At 44.7% G+C, this 14,332-nt stretch overlaps 1 protein-coding gene across 3 annotated transcripts in view; it reads left to right on the top strand.

Annotated features, from left to right (window-relative positions):
* BANF2 (BANF family member 2) overlaps nucleotides 1-14,332 on the top strand; it is a 55,561-nt gene that overhangs the window by 11,456 nt on the left and 29,773 nt on the right. For 2 of the 3 annotated variants that reach the window (XM_079129628.1, XM_079129627.1), the window contains 2 exons: nucleotides 80-212; nucleotides 11,519-11,598. The exons of the other annotated variant lie outside the window; for it this stretch is intronic. The gene's annotated coding sequence lies outside the window, so the exon portion shown is untranslated. The remainder of the gene's footprint in view (nucleotides 1-79; nucleotides 213-11,518; nucleotides 11,599-14,332) is intronic. 3 annotated transcript variants of the gene reach the window in all.

The raw sequence follows: 14,332 nt of genomic DNA, 5'->3' as shown, positions 1-14,332 counted from the left end.
CCCACCTGCCTCACAGGGAGGCTGCACCCTCCTTCAGCAGAGCAAATGTGCCAATTTCTAAAGAAGTGTTTTCTTTCAGGCACGAAAATTAATGAGCTCCATCTTTGGCATGGGTTAAAAAATTCCACTGTGGTGTTGGCAGGGCTCATACGCCGGCACCAGAACCTTAAAGAATCTGCACACTGAGTTACAAGGAACAAAGGTAAGGCAGAGTCTTCTGATTTCCTCGCTCCAGTAAGGGAGAGACAGGAAAGGAGACGAGAACAAAGCACCTGGCTGGGAGAGGTGTGTCCAATGGGGAGGTACTTTCCCGGAGCTGTTCTCAGAACGCATCCATCTTTGAGCGCAGCACAATGCCCTCCTTATTCTCCAGATCCTCACGACACGGTGGCTGACGTGGAGCCTTACCAGGGTGGCAAACATTCAGACCTGTGGCCGACAGGCATGTCTTAAGCAGATTTGTTCTGCTACTGGGTGGGAATGAACAGTATTTGCTTCACAGTCTCTTCTTTTTGCAAAAATTGTTGGAAAACTGAACTGAAGGCATAAAATGTATGGCCTCATTGTCAAAAAATATTTGTTCATTTGGTCAGTGTATGATTTTTGAGCAATGAGTAAAACAGAAGCTCTCTAGACCAGGAGATAGGTGGTGGACAATCAGTACCAAACAAACAAGATGATTTCAAGTATAATGATCTCCCTACAGTGATTTCACTTTTATTATGGTCAACTATGGGCCAAAAATATTAAATGGAAAATTCCAGAAATAAACAATTCATAAGCTTTCATTTCCATGCTATTCTGAGTAGCGCAATGAAATCTCAAAAGCATGAATCATGTGTCTAGAGTATCCAAGCCGTATATGCTACCCACACATTAGTCACTTAGTTGCCATCCATCAGATGGACTGTCATGGTATCACAGAGATCAAATTCAAGTAATCCTTATCTTACTGAATGGCCCCAAAGCATAAGAATAATGATGTGAAGGACCACCTGTGCATACAACATGTAAGGATGATTACCTCTGGTAACACAGCTGAGCATAAAAGAAAAAAACATAGTATACATAAGGTTTGTAACTATCCATGGATTCAAGTATCCACTGTATGGAAAGTATCTCCATCCCCCCGTACTAATAAAAGAGTAATATATGCTGGATGTGGTGGCATGTGCTTGAAGTCCTAGCCATAGGATTGCTAGAGTTCAGGAGTTTGAGGCCAGCCTGGGCAACTTAGTGAGACCCCATCTCTAAAATTATAATAATAAAAAAGGAAAAAAAAAAAACCAAATCCTGGAGTAATGTGACTGAAAGTGATAGTGGGGAGAAGCCTATTTTAGGATATTCAGGTAAAGCCTCAAGTGACAGTGAGCTGAAATCTAAATCAACTGAGGGAACCAATCGTGAGAAGACAGGGAAGGGGAAGTTTTCCAGATAGAAGGAATAGGATGTGCAAAACGTGAAATGAGGTAGAAAGAGTTGACAGTTTCAGAGAACTTAATGGTGAGCAAGGAGTGGTAAAGAACAAGGAGTAAAAGAGGTCAGAAAGAAAGCCAGTGTCTAGATTTATTATATGAACACCTCATGTACCATTGAAGCATGTTTAATAGTTTGCAGAGGGCTTTGAACACAGACTATCTTAATTCAATCATCCCATCAACCCTATTGTAAAGATAAGAAAACTGGCTCAGGAAACAACTCTTCAAGGTCATAAAATAGAAGTGATGGGACAGGGACTCTGAGGGCACTATCCTTCAGCTGAGGTAATCATTTGTACCATTGCTTGGAATTTATGCAGTGAACAGCCTGTGCTACTATACATAGTGCCAGGTTGGATTTATCTTCTCTAAATTTCTGTGCTAAGGACTGTTGGAAATATGAAGAATAAAGATTTATCCCCAGTCTAGAATGGGTGAGATTCTGGGTTCAGTCTCTAGGAGAACAGTGTGGGGAGGGGCAGAAAGGAAGAAAGGGAGAAAAATTAAAGATGTCATCACAGTCCTTGGTGAGCACTGATGTGGTTATAAACAAACAATGTATGGAAAGATGGCAGATGATATAAATAAGACTTTTTTTTGTCAGGGCCATGGATGATTTAGTAAGGGATATGAGATTGAACCTGACTTGAAGACTTAGATGGGTAGATATGCAGAGGAAAAAATCCATAGGATTTCATCACACAAACATATATTAAAAATCTAGTATGTTATAGACCACTGTAAGTACTTGTCTCCAGCAGCTTTCAATTTTAAAAACAGAAAATGAATACTTTATTACATAAGAAAAAAAGATTTACATAGGTTAAATTTTGGAAAATATGAAAAGAATTCTCTATAGTCTCATTCATAAAACCCAAACCCTTTTCATATTGTAGTGTATTTCCTTCTAGTATTTTCCCCTCGGCAAGCAATGTGTGTGAAAGAGAGTGTAAAATATGAGGTGGACATTTTGATTCCTGGTCTACTGAAGCACTAGCTAAGCTCCCTTTTACTTTTAATTCTGTCTGAGGTCTGTTTCCATGAATATGATCCTTTTGTCTAGAGGTAGAGCTTGTGGCTGTTTGTAGCCGATTACTTTTCATGTCCTGGATAAGGCTGGAAAGGTTAATATTGTTTACTGACACAACGCTTTAGTAAGACAGGTTTCATTCTTCCCAGACCCAAGACAAAATATGGGGAAAGAAGAACTCTGGGGTGCTTTGTCCCTAAGAATGATCTGTGATTGTGACCAGCCAAACTACCGTTGAATCCACGCAGTGGCAACTCCCAAATTTCTGTACATGAAGTGTCTGATTGGAGGAAACTGATCCTGAAGTGTATTTTCCTGCCATGCACATTTTTATTGGGTGGTATGTTTGTTTGGGGGTACTCCAGGAGGACTGATGATAATGATGGGGAGGAGAATATGGAAGGAGTTGGGGGTGGGAACTAAGACTCACTGCTGAAGCAAGAGAAGAAGTGGATCAATCTTGCCATAGTACAGGTGTAAGGCTGGGCATTACCAGACTCTGGGCCAGTCAACCAGGAAAACATATTAATCCTATCAGATCAGCTGAGACCCTCATTTTAGTCAGCTTTTTGACCACTGAGTGTCAGATTGCAGGGTAGATGGAGGTGTTCCACTGGCTGCCCTTTGGAGTAGGGCAAACCCTGACAAGAACAATTTTAAGGAGAAAAAGTTTATTTGGGGGCTCACAGTTTCAGAGTGCTCATAGACAATTGACTCCATTCTTTGGGGCCAGAGATGAGGCAGAACATCTTGGTGGAGGGTATGGCAGAGGAAAGTAACTGGGGACATATCACCAGGAAGCAGAGAGAGAACTCCCCCAACATGGAACAAAATATGTATCCCAAAGACATGACCCCAGGGACCCACCTTCTCCAGCCACACCCTGCCTGCCTACAGTCACCACCCAGTTAATCCCTATCAGATGATTAACACTGATTAAGTTAAGGCTCTCATAACCCAATTGTTTTACCTCTGAGCATTCTTGCATTGTCTCACACATGAGCTTTTGGAGAACACCTAATATAAACCATAACAACCCTTATCAACTACTCTCCAAGCATTCCATGCTCCCCAAAAGTGTGAAACAAGGACTATATTTTAAATGACGCAATCTCTACCTCCATATTCTTATCCCAGGAGGAATTGTCTGGGAGGGGTGGAAAGCAGGAGGAATTGGTGTCACAAATCTGTGCCCTGCAGGTTGCATATCCCAGCTGCCCTTTGTGAAAGGAAAGACTCTCTAGCCAGGATGCCAGGCCATCCCATGAGTATATCAGCTGGTGCATTTCCTCAGGGCAACCTTGATGATACTCCAAAGGGCAACCAGCAGGACACCTCCAACTGCCCTGAGACCTGACACTCACCTGTGATCCCCAGAAACTCCAAACTGTTCTAAACTGGTTTATGTCTTTTCCCTTCTAAGTATGACCTTATCAAGGACAAACACCATTCCTTATTCATAATGTCTTTGTTCAGGTTGCCCCAGAAGGCAGATTCTGAGGCGAGGATTGGAGTAGAAATCTGTTTGGGGTTGTTCCCAGGGAACATCTCTAGGGGAGTGGGAAATCGAGACAGGGAAGGGATGCAGCAATAGAAAGTGTGTTACCAAACCAGTTACCACTGAGGACACCCAAGGCTTGTTCTTTGGGTACCTCTAAATCACCCGACCCGAGCAGGGAGGGAGCTGGGGTATGTATTCACTCGGGTCTGATAGTCATCACTTGAGAACATTTCTGACTCTTGCCAGCTGCCCTACTTGCAGGCAGGGTATGCTCCAGCAGCTGGAGAAAGCCCCAAGCAAAGAGATGCAGGTGCTGGCAGCTGGAAGTCAGGTTGTCTTTATATTCTGAAGTATCACAGCAAAGAGACTGTGGGCAGGGTCCCAACAATGTCTCTGTCCTGGCAATAAATAGATCCTCAATAAATCATGTTGATTGAACACAGAGAACCCAGCTAATCTGGCCTCAAAGCCACAGCTCCTGTGTGTTCTCCAGCAACCTCAAAATACTGCCAATCACTGGCAGTACTATTTTAGGATCAAATCCAGGAGACCAACACCTCTTATATATTCTCAAAGTGTAGCCCCTGGACCATCAGCATCAGTGCAATCAGGAAACTAGTTAGAAATGTGCATTTGTGGATCTCACCTCAGATCTACTGAATCAAGGTCCCTGAGGGTGTAATCTACAGTTTAACACCCACTCCAGATGATTCTAATGTAACCTAAAGAGATCCACTGTTCAGACTCTAAAATTTAGGAAAACCTGGCTAGGTGGGGTCCACCTGTAATCCCAGTGACTTGGGAGGCTGAGGCAGGAAGATGGTAGGTTTGAGGCCAGCCTGAGCAAGAAGTGAGACCCTGGAGCTCCCCAATGGTGCTCCCCACCCCCCCAAAATAAAAAAATAATAAAAATAAAATAAAAAGTGTTCCCCACTCCCAAACCTAATCACCAGAAGAAAAAGGAGATGTTTTATATTTTGCCCCTTTGGTGGGTTTTTCTTTTCAGGCTTATTGAATATAAACTGCCTTATTCTCAAATGCCAACAACAGAAAGGAACCCAAGCATACATGCTATAGAGGAGAACCTAGAAGACATCTGTATTGGATTTAACTAGGGACGGCGGGGGGACACAAGTTGGATTTGTGTTCCTGAACTAATATTTAAATTCTTTTTGCTTGTCTTGAGGCCACACCAGGTGGGCAGTAGGGGAAAAGTCAGGGATATTCAGTAGAAATAAAAACTGCAGAGACTTTTAAATGTGTAAAGACTTGGAGGTGCCCACATAAATGAATTTGTATGGGAAAACTTAAAAAGATAGGCTTGGTCTAATGGAATTGACCCAGACTGGGCAGGGATGGGGATGTTAGCAAGTGGTGGCAGGGTGGTTTCATAAGGTTTCTCCCAGGCCAATATTTTCTACGTCTCATTGCTTCTCTAGAGCTGCTGGCTGAGAACACACACACACACGTGTTCATTTCTTACACTGAGGCAGCCATTCCTGCCCCACCCTGTCCCTGACACTAATAGTCACAGAAGGCCTTCCTGTGTGGCCACCTCAGTGGTATGACATCACAATGTAGTCCATTCAGGACATTTGTTTAACCTCCTAGAGCTGGCCTGCAGTTCCAAATCCTCTGCAACCGAGACCAGCTACCTGCCTGCCGCTGCCTTATCAGGTGCACCTGGTGAGTATTCAGAAACTCTCCCAATCCCATGGAAGGAGATACAGCCAGAATGGCTGCTGGCTTTGTGCCTTGGAATATCATACTCACAACAGGATTAGATGGGCTGAACTGGTGGGCAGGAGTGTGCTAGGACAAGACCCAAACTTCCTGGGAAAATGGACTCATTGATGCATGCACCCCTGCCCCAAGCCTCTTTCTGATGGGTAACCATTGCCGAGGGACATTCTGATCACCTCTAAAGCTTGGTTTGCCACCTGCACCAACTCTCAGGGCAAAGGGCACCTGTTCTTGAAGGATGCATTTTGTGGCAGAGGCCAGTGCCTCCAACAGAAAATTCACTAGAGCATTGTTTCAGAAGCAGCCACTGGCCATAAGAACACACCCCACAGCAGTGTGAGCAGAGGCAGCTCTGCAGTACTATAAGGGATGTACAAGCCACCTTCCCTCCCCTCTAACCCAAAATGCATTCAGTGGCCCTTCCTTTCTGTAGACTGCCCCTCTCGTTTTGTTTTTAAATCCATCTTTCCATGACACTCTGGTGTATCAAATCTTTTCTTTGGGGGACAGTAGGAGAACTTCAGAACAACGACAGGAAGTAGTTGAATGGATTTAAACACCAAAAAGGGAGGTAAAATTCAAGAAGGTGGTAAGGATTAGGGCAGGGAACAATGCCATTTCACCCAGAGGATGCTGGCTCTTGCCAGCTGGGCCACCAAGAGCCAGTTGAGGGTGGTGTTTCAAGTCCCAAGAATCTTCTGTAACCAACAGTGGGATGCAACTCAGGAGCATCAACCTCTCCTCTGTCACCTCTTCCCATTTCCCCACAGCTTCTCTGTGTCCACATGAATATCTGCCATCTTCAGCCTCTGGAAGGTCTACACAGCAGAACCATACAACTTCTGCAATCCTGGTTTTTCTGGGTCCTTCTTGATCATGAGAAGGCTCTTAGTGTGAAAGGCAGAAAAGGAGGTGGGGAACAGGAGAAATCTCCTTCTTAGGCATTATCATCCCTCCTTTCTCTTTATGATGAGGCTGAAGCTGATCTCTGCAGAGTCCAAGATGCCAATGGGGTCCTAGACCCACTGATGACATTTTAGCCCCATCTTAGGCCCCTCTGAAAGAAAAGAACAGTAAAATGGGCCAGAGGGTTGTCATCTACAACCCTCATTTGGAGAGAAGGGAGGGAGCAAACACAGTACCTACTATGTGCCAGATCCATTAGATGTGTTACCACTCTCAATTCCTACCACCATGCTGTGAAATAGGTTATTCTCACATTCATCACAGACACAGACTGAGAACAGTGTCCCATGCTGGGTACTACCTTTTAAGAGGGGCATTAACCTGGGGTGTACCTAGGCTCTGTGTTAACTGTCCTCAAGAAAAGAGAGCTCTGGAAATAGAACAGGCAGTGAGAGTATGCAGGCAAAGTAGGGACCTTCTGTCAGCATAACTGGAGATGGGATTCTCACCATCAGATGGGAGTTGGTCCAAAAGATCTTTAAAGGCCATTTCCAAATCCAGAACTGTAGGATTCTGGGTCTCAGTGATTTGCTTACCTTCTAGGCCTGAATTCAGATGTATCCAGGCCTTCTGGGGTGGCTTTGGATTTTGTTAACCAGGGAGAGCTGGAAGGAGCTATAGAGACCAGCCAGGTCAACTTGCTGGGCCCCAGGTGGGCAACAATGGCCAAGAATGGTTAAGGGAGTATCCAAGGCCATGGGCCAGTTCACAGTTATTAGAAGAACTGAATGGAGGAACCAGGCCTGGGCACTACTCAGCTGTCCCTGTCCTCATCCATTTCCCTCACTTGATTCTTTTCCATCAGAATTATCATTTAGCCACCATTAGCTGAGCACCTGCTGTATACCAAGTGTGACTTCAAAGATTATTTCATGTGCTCCTTTCCTGACTTCATCAGGTGGGTGTCATTGTCCCCATTCCTCAGATAATAATGGTCATGTAACTACCCCAGGTTAAGGTACTTCTAAGGTGTTGCAAGTACTGAATGATGAAGCAGGGCCCACTAACCCCTAGGACACCTTGCATCCCCATCTGCTGCTTTCCAGTTTCCTGCTGCTTGCAGGATAGGCATTTTCCTTTCTTGTTCTTCTCCTAAGACAGTGTCTTTGACTTGCTTCGTTCCATTGGGATTATTTCAAACCCCTCTAGGACTTTTATCCTGTCTGATGCTGGGTTCCCCGTGGGCCTGCCTGGTTCATTGCCCAGGCCTCTCATTTTGATGGGACAAGACAGAGCAATTGTTTCCACACCAACAGATGTTATGAGCCCGGCAAGAAAATATGCTAATCAAAATCAGCTTCAGCTAATTGTGGCAATTTCCCTTCTGCATGTTGCCCTGAAATAGTAGCCATGCTTTTTTCACATCAGGGAGCCCCACAGTGGCAGCTTAAATGAGGTTGCAGAGAAGTCAGTTAAACAGACCTCCTTACTGCCAGTTAGGTAAGACCTGGGTTGGACTGTGGACTTGGCTTCTTACTATGGATAATTGGGACCCACTGTTAGGCTGGAAGAACCTCATTTAACCCTAGGGGAAACTGGAACCTCAAGAAATTGAAAAAGTTTCAAGCCCGTGGGCATATGGTTTGACCTTGAACTCTGATCCAGGTCTACTTCTGATTTGTCCTTTAAGCTAGTTCTGACCAACAGAACTTTCTGCAATGAAGGGAATGTACTCTATATCTGCCCTGACCAATATTGCAACCCAGTTCAATATGGCAGCCACTAACCACTTGCGGCTCTTAAGCATCTGAAATGTGGCTAATGAGACCAAGGAGCTGTGTTTCTATCTTTTAAAATAAATTTAATTAATTAATTTTGTTTTTGGGGGATTGAACTTAGGGGTACTCTACCTCCGAGCTGTATTCCCAGCTCTTTTTTACTTCTATTTTGAGACAGGATCTCACTAAGTTGCCGGAGGCTGACCTCAAACTTAACAATCCTCCTTCATTAGCCTCAAACTAAATTTTAACTTAGATTCTATAGCCATGTGTGGCTGGGACTGCCAGATTGGACCTGAACCTTTAGCTCCTGCTGGCTTTTGTGACTTCATCTTTGATTTCATCTTCCCTTCCCCAGCTTTCCCTTATCTCTCACTCACTTCCCAGAGTTTCTGTACTTTGTGGTTTTTACATTTGCTGTTCCCTCTGCTGCCATTGCTTTTTCCTCTTAGCAGTTTACAATTTGCCTCTGTTCAGCATGAGGCCTTAGTTCAAGTATGTCTCCTTGGAGAGAATTTCCCTATTTTACCTAATATCCTCTCAACCCCCACTCCAATTTTTCCTTATCTCTCTGAAATCATCATATTTATGTGTTGTCTTTTACCATCTCCCTGAACAAGAATGTCATTTCCACCAGAGTAAGGTTGCTGTCTTTCCTGCACCTCCAACCTTGTGCCCAGAATAACACCTGGCAGAGGAAAAACGCTCAGCACTATGTGAACACCCTGCAGCTGGCCACTTCTCAGCTACCTCCTTTAGTAAAAGGGATTCACTCCCTCCGTCACCTTTTGCTGGATAACAGAATAACAACAGAGCAGCTTAAAATAGCAAAGATTAGTTATTTCTCCTGATTCTCTGGCTTGGAAATGTGGGCTCACCTCCATGTGGCACCAAGAAAGGTCACTCATTCAGCTGCATTCAGCTGTGGGCACGGTTAGACTCGGCCTTGTTCACATGCCTATGACTATTGGACCCTCCAAGTGACATTTCTATGCAGTTAGTAGCATGAGGGTCTCAGGGAAGTCTGACTTTTTATACAAAGTTGGTTTCTGAGAGAGGAATCAGAAAGGACCAGGCCCTGAACTCAAAGCACCATTTCTATCCCACCTATTAGTCTAACCAAGTCATGGGGTGAGCCAGGATAAAAAGGGAGGTGAAGAGGTCTATCTCTTGATGGATGGAGCGGTATGTATGTTCAAGGAGGAAGGAATCCTTGGTGGTTACCTTTGCATGATTCCATCGTTCCTATAAATTACCCATAGTGGTGCTTCTCAAACTTGAATGTGCTCACAGACCACCTGGGTCTGATTAAATGCAGATCTGGGGTAGTATCTGAGATTCTTCATTCCCATCCAACTCTCAGATGAGGTCAGGATTGCAGGTCCATGGACCACATTTGGAGAAGCAAAGTTGTTTTAGAATATAGCCCCTCAGGGCTGACCATATGCTTAGGTTTAGCATTGCAGGGTCCCCCAGTTCCCCACCTGGGCCATCATTCCACTGGAGTAAACATTGTCCACACCTGCTGAGGCCCACGTGATCAGTCAGTCCTCCCCTAGCAGCTGGGTTTGTGCCCACAGTCTGTCATGGGGTAACCATCCCCTTCAACCTCCCAAACACTTGCCATACTTTCCTCCTTTAACATTTGATCCATGGCCCTTGTAAAATTGTTGGGGTGGGGGTTTCATTTACAGCATTAGAAAGTCAAACTCAAACTGCAGATGGTCCCCAATTGACAAGAGTTCAACTTAAAGATTTTTCAGTCATAACAATGGTGTAAAAGTGATAGGCATTCAATAGAAATCATACTTGGAATTTTTATTTTTGATCCCTTTCCAGACCAGTGATTGTGGGGCCAATCCTCTTTAGTGATGCTGGGTAGCAGTAGTGACCCCCCACTGCCAGTGCAACCACAAGAGTTAACAACAGATACTCTACAGTGTACTCCATTCAATGCATTATATGAGATATTCAAAACTTTATTACAAAATACACTTTATTTTAGATTTTTTTGCCCAATTCTAGGCTAAAATGTTCTGAGCATGTTTAAGGCAAACAAGGCTGAGGTGTGATGTTCAATAGGTTAGGTGTACTAAATGCATTTTTTTTACTTAAAATATTTTCACCTTCAGTGGTTCTATGAGGACATAAGGAATATGTGTGGTTTCAAGAAATGGAATTGATTGGAGCATGTTATGGCTTTAGGACTGGCTATATCCAAGTCCTCAAGTGATGTTATCAAGAAGCTGCTTGTCGCCATCCTCGGTACTACTTTCCCCTAAGATTTCTCTGGCAGGATCTCTCCAAGATGGAAGAAGAAATGATATCCTCCCCCATCACACACTGACTTAGCAACCCCAGCAGCACCCATTTCTTTCCCAGTCTTTCCAGCAAAAGTGGCAGGATTCTCTCTGATTGGCCCTTTTGGAGTCACATGTCCATAAAGAAGCAATCACTGCAGGAAAGAGGTTGTGTTACCTCATGGCCAGGCCTGGATCATGTGTATGCCCCTAGAGTCCAGCGATGAGGTCAGCCCCACCTGAGCCATGTAGAATGAAAGCAGCATGGGGTGATTATTTCATTGGAAAAGGAAGAGCTAATGGGAAGCCAAACAATCATGTAGCTAGCCCTAAAAGCAGGAGTCAGTGCTCTCTTATGATGACCGAGAAAGCAGAAGACAGGGGTCTTACAAGTCCCAGAAGGCCCACCGCTAACCAGGCCTCCCAACTCCCAGCACAGATTCAGAGGGACCATCAAATTAGAAAGAACCTACACACCAGAAGAAACCCAAAAATTAGCCAAGGAATGTTTCGTAGAACTTTTGTTCAAGGATTGTTAGTTGATGTTACCTAAAATGCTGTGTGGTCAAGGAAGGTTAAGTGACAATGGATTAGACCAAATCAGCAGTTTTCCTTGCTATGCACGACTTATCAGATCCTTAAATCAGCTGCGGGTAGACTGTGAATCCCTAGGAGTTGGGGAAAGATTGGGGGCTACTGTTTGGACAATTATTAATCTAACTCTGCTGTGTTGGAAAAACAAAGTGCCTATTCTCCCTCTGCTCTTACCCCAGAATCAACAGAAGACTTCTGTGACCACAAAAGAGGAGGGGATTCTCCGCTCCAGCCAACAAGCAATTCTGTAACAGTAGGCACCAGTCAGGTGAGCTCTAATTCAATTTATTTCTGACAAATTTACCTGGAGAAGAGTCAGATCCCACTGGTTTAGGGCTTCATCCCAAGATTGCCCCCCTAACTTTAGATGCCAGTTGTGAGTCCAGATTACTTTACCTGTGCTTCTGGCTAAAATCAGGACTCCCATGATCCCATCCTTGGGTTTAATTAATTTGCTCAAGAGACTCATAAAATTCAGGGAAACACTTATTTTACTGGCTTACAGGTTTATTATAAAGGATATTACAAAGGATGTAGACAAAGAGATTCATAGGGTGAGGAACAGGAGAAGGGGCAGGGGGCTTTCGTGCCCACTCCAGGTATGCCACCCTGCAGTGACCTCCATGTGTTCAGCTATCTGGAAGCTCTCCAAACCCTGTCCCTTTTTTTTTTCCTTTTAATCAATTTTTTTTTTTTTTTTTGCGGTGTTGGGGATTGAACCCAGGGCCTTGTGCTTGCAAGGCAAGCACTCTACCAACTGAGCTATCTCCCCAGCCCCCTTTTAATCAATTTTTTATTTGTTCTAATTATTTGTACATGACAATAGAATGCATTTATACATTTTGATAAATAGAGTGTAATCTCTCATTTTTCCGATTGTACATATTGTAGGATCACATGGGTCATGCAGTCATATAGGTACATGAGGTAATAATGTCTCTTTCACTCTAGAGTCCTTCCTACCCCCACACCCCTTCCCCTCCCTTCACTCCCCTCTACCTAATATAAAGTAACTCTGTTCTTCCCTAGCACCCCCTCTGATTGTGCATTAGTATCTGCATATCAGAGAAAACATTTGATCTTTGGTATTTTGGGTTGGCTTATTTCACTTAGCATGATATCCTGCAACTCTATCCATTTACCGGCAAATGCTAGAATTTCATTCTTTAAAGCTGAGTAATGTTGAGGCTTCATAACATAGGCATGATTGAAACTTGGATGATTGTATATCAATGTGATGATACAAAAAGGATCGGATCTTGTGTTAATCGTCTTTGTGTCACTATGATCAAAATTCTAAGAACAACTTAGAACAACATGGACTTTTTGGTTCATGATTCCAGGGATTTTGTCCATGGTGAACTGAGTCCACTAAGCCGGGCCCAAGGTAAGGCAGCACCATGGTGGAAGGGCGTGGTAGGGGAGCACTGCTCTGTACTTGGCAGCCAGGAAGAGGGAGAGGGGGGAGGGGCCACAGGGAGACAACCCTTCCAGGGCCCACAGTGACCCACCTCCTTCAGCCATGCCACACCTGCCTACAGTTACCACCCAGTCAATCCATTCAAACCAGGTTGGATTGATTAGGTTACAGCTCTCAGAATCCAATCATTTAACCTCATGCATTAACACAGGAGATTTGAGGGGACACCTCATACCCAAACCCTAACAGATCCAGTTCTAATAGATAGTGGGGAAACCCAGCAAGTCCTGTCTATTCAGATTCTTTTTGGCCTCTCTACATAGCATTCCTTCCTCCAGGGTATGGGGCAGGAATTATCTAGAATGAGGAGGGTCTTGTGACCTGCTCTTGGACAAGGTAGTTCAGAAAATTTCTTTATGGCCAACTAAAGATGGGGTAAGATTAGAGTTTCCATGAGCCAACTTGGAGTTGCAAGCCAGGAATAGTGCATGAAAACCAACATAGATATCGCGATAGCGCATCTGCTGTGTCCATTTGATAGATGCAGGAACTAAGGCCAAGAAAGGGGCAGTGACTCGAGCAAGGCCCCATGGCGACTTAGTGCTGGCATCATCCCCAGCTGCTGAGATGGTGACACACTCTGTGCTATGTAGAAGGATTTTCCTTATCCGCCAGGGCAGCCCTGCTCCCCTGGTGTTCTTTCTGTCTCTGTTTTGCTTTCTTGCACACATCCCTGTGAAATGGCTCACATGATTCTATGAGGGGCAGTGGGCATCCAGAGTGCGCCAGCCTTGTCTGGGATGTGCCCTTTACTGCTTAAGGCCTGAGGGAACGATTGAAAGGCTCAGAAGGCTTTTCTTGGGTCTTGGTCTTAGGAATACATGGCCACCCAACCTGAAAGATGACAGCATTGGTGAAGTTGAAGAGGCTCAATGCTTGGCTGAACCTGCAAGAATCAGTGCCAGACACAGAGTGCCAGGCAAGAGGGGCCAGAGGGAAAGTAATATTCCCAGAGCCAAGTACACACACTTAAAGTCCGGGGAGAGATTGTGCGTCAGGGCAATGGCGTGCTGATGTAAGCGTAACCATTACAACAACATCGTTTTGAGAACCTCCTTAGTCTGGGCACTTCACGGGGCCACTCAGTGACCTGGAACAGCATTTTTATGACCCACATAGGTAGGAAGAGAAAAGCAGACATTGGCTAGTTGGCTGAACTCACAGTTAGGGTTTGCTAAAGACTAGGAAATCAAGCTCTGGCTCTTCCCCTTACCAAGTACATGATCAAACTCTTCCAGCCTCTATTTTCTCACCTGGCAAATGGGGCTAGAATGAATTCTGGTCTCATGCTTTGTAATGAGGATCAAATAAGATATTGTCTGTGAAACAGCAACATGACTGGCCCATGGGGCCCCTTAAATGGTGGTTGGAAGGATAGGTGGGATTAGGTGTCCAGCTAGTAAGGGGCAAAGGCAAGATCAACATGTCCCCCCATGCCTCAGCTTGTCTCCTCCTGCCCCCACAGTGAGCAAATGGAGATGACTCAGAGGGCGGCAGAGCAAAGGGCTTTCTCCAGTCTTCT

Source organism: Sciurus vulgaris, assembly GCF_902686455.1.
Source record: "Sciurus vulgaris genome assembly, chromosome: 2".
Classification (NCBI taxonomy): Eukaryota; Metazoa; Chordata; class Mammalia; order Rodentia; family Sciuridae; genus Sciurus; species Sciurus vulgaris.
This window is presented reverse-complemented; position numbering and strand designations above follow the sequence as displayed.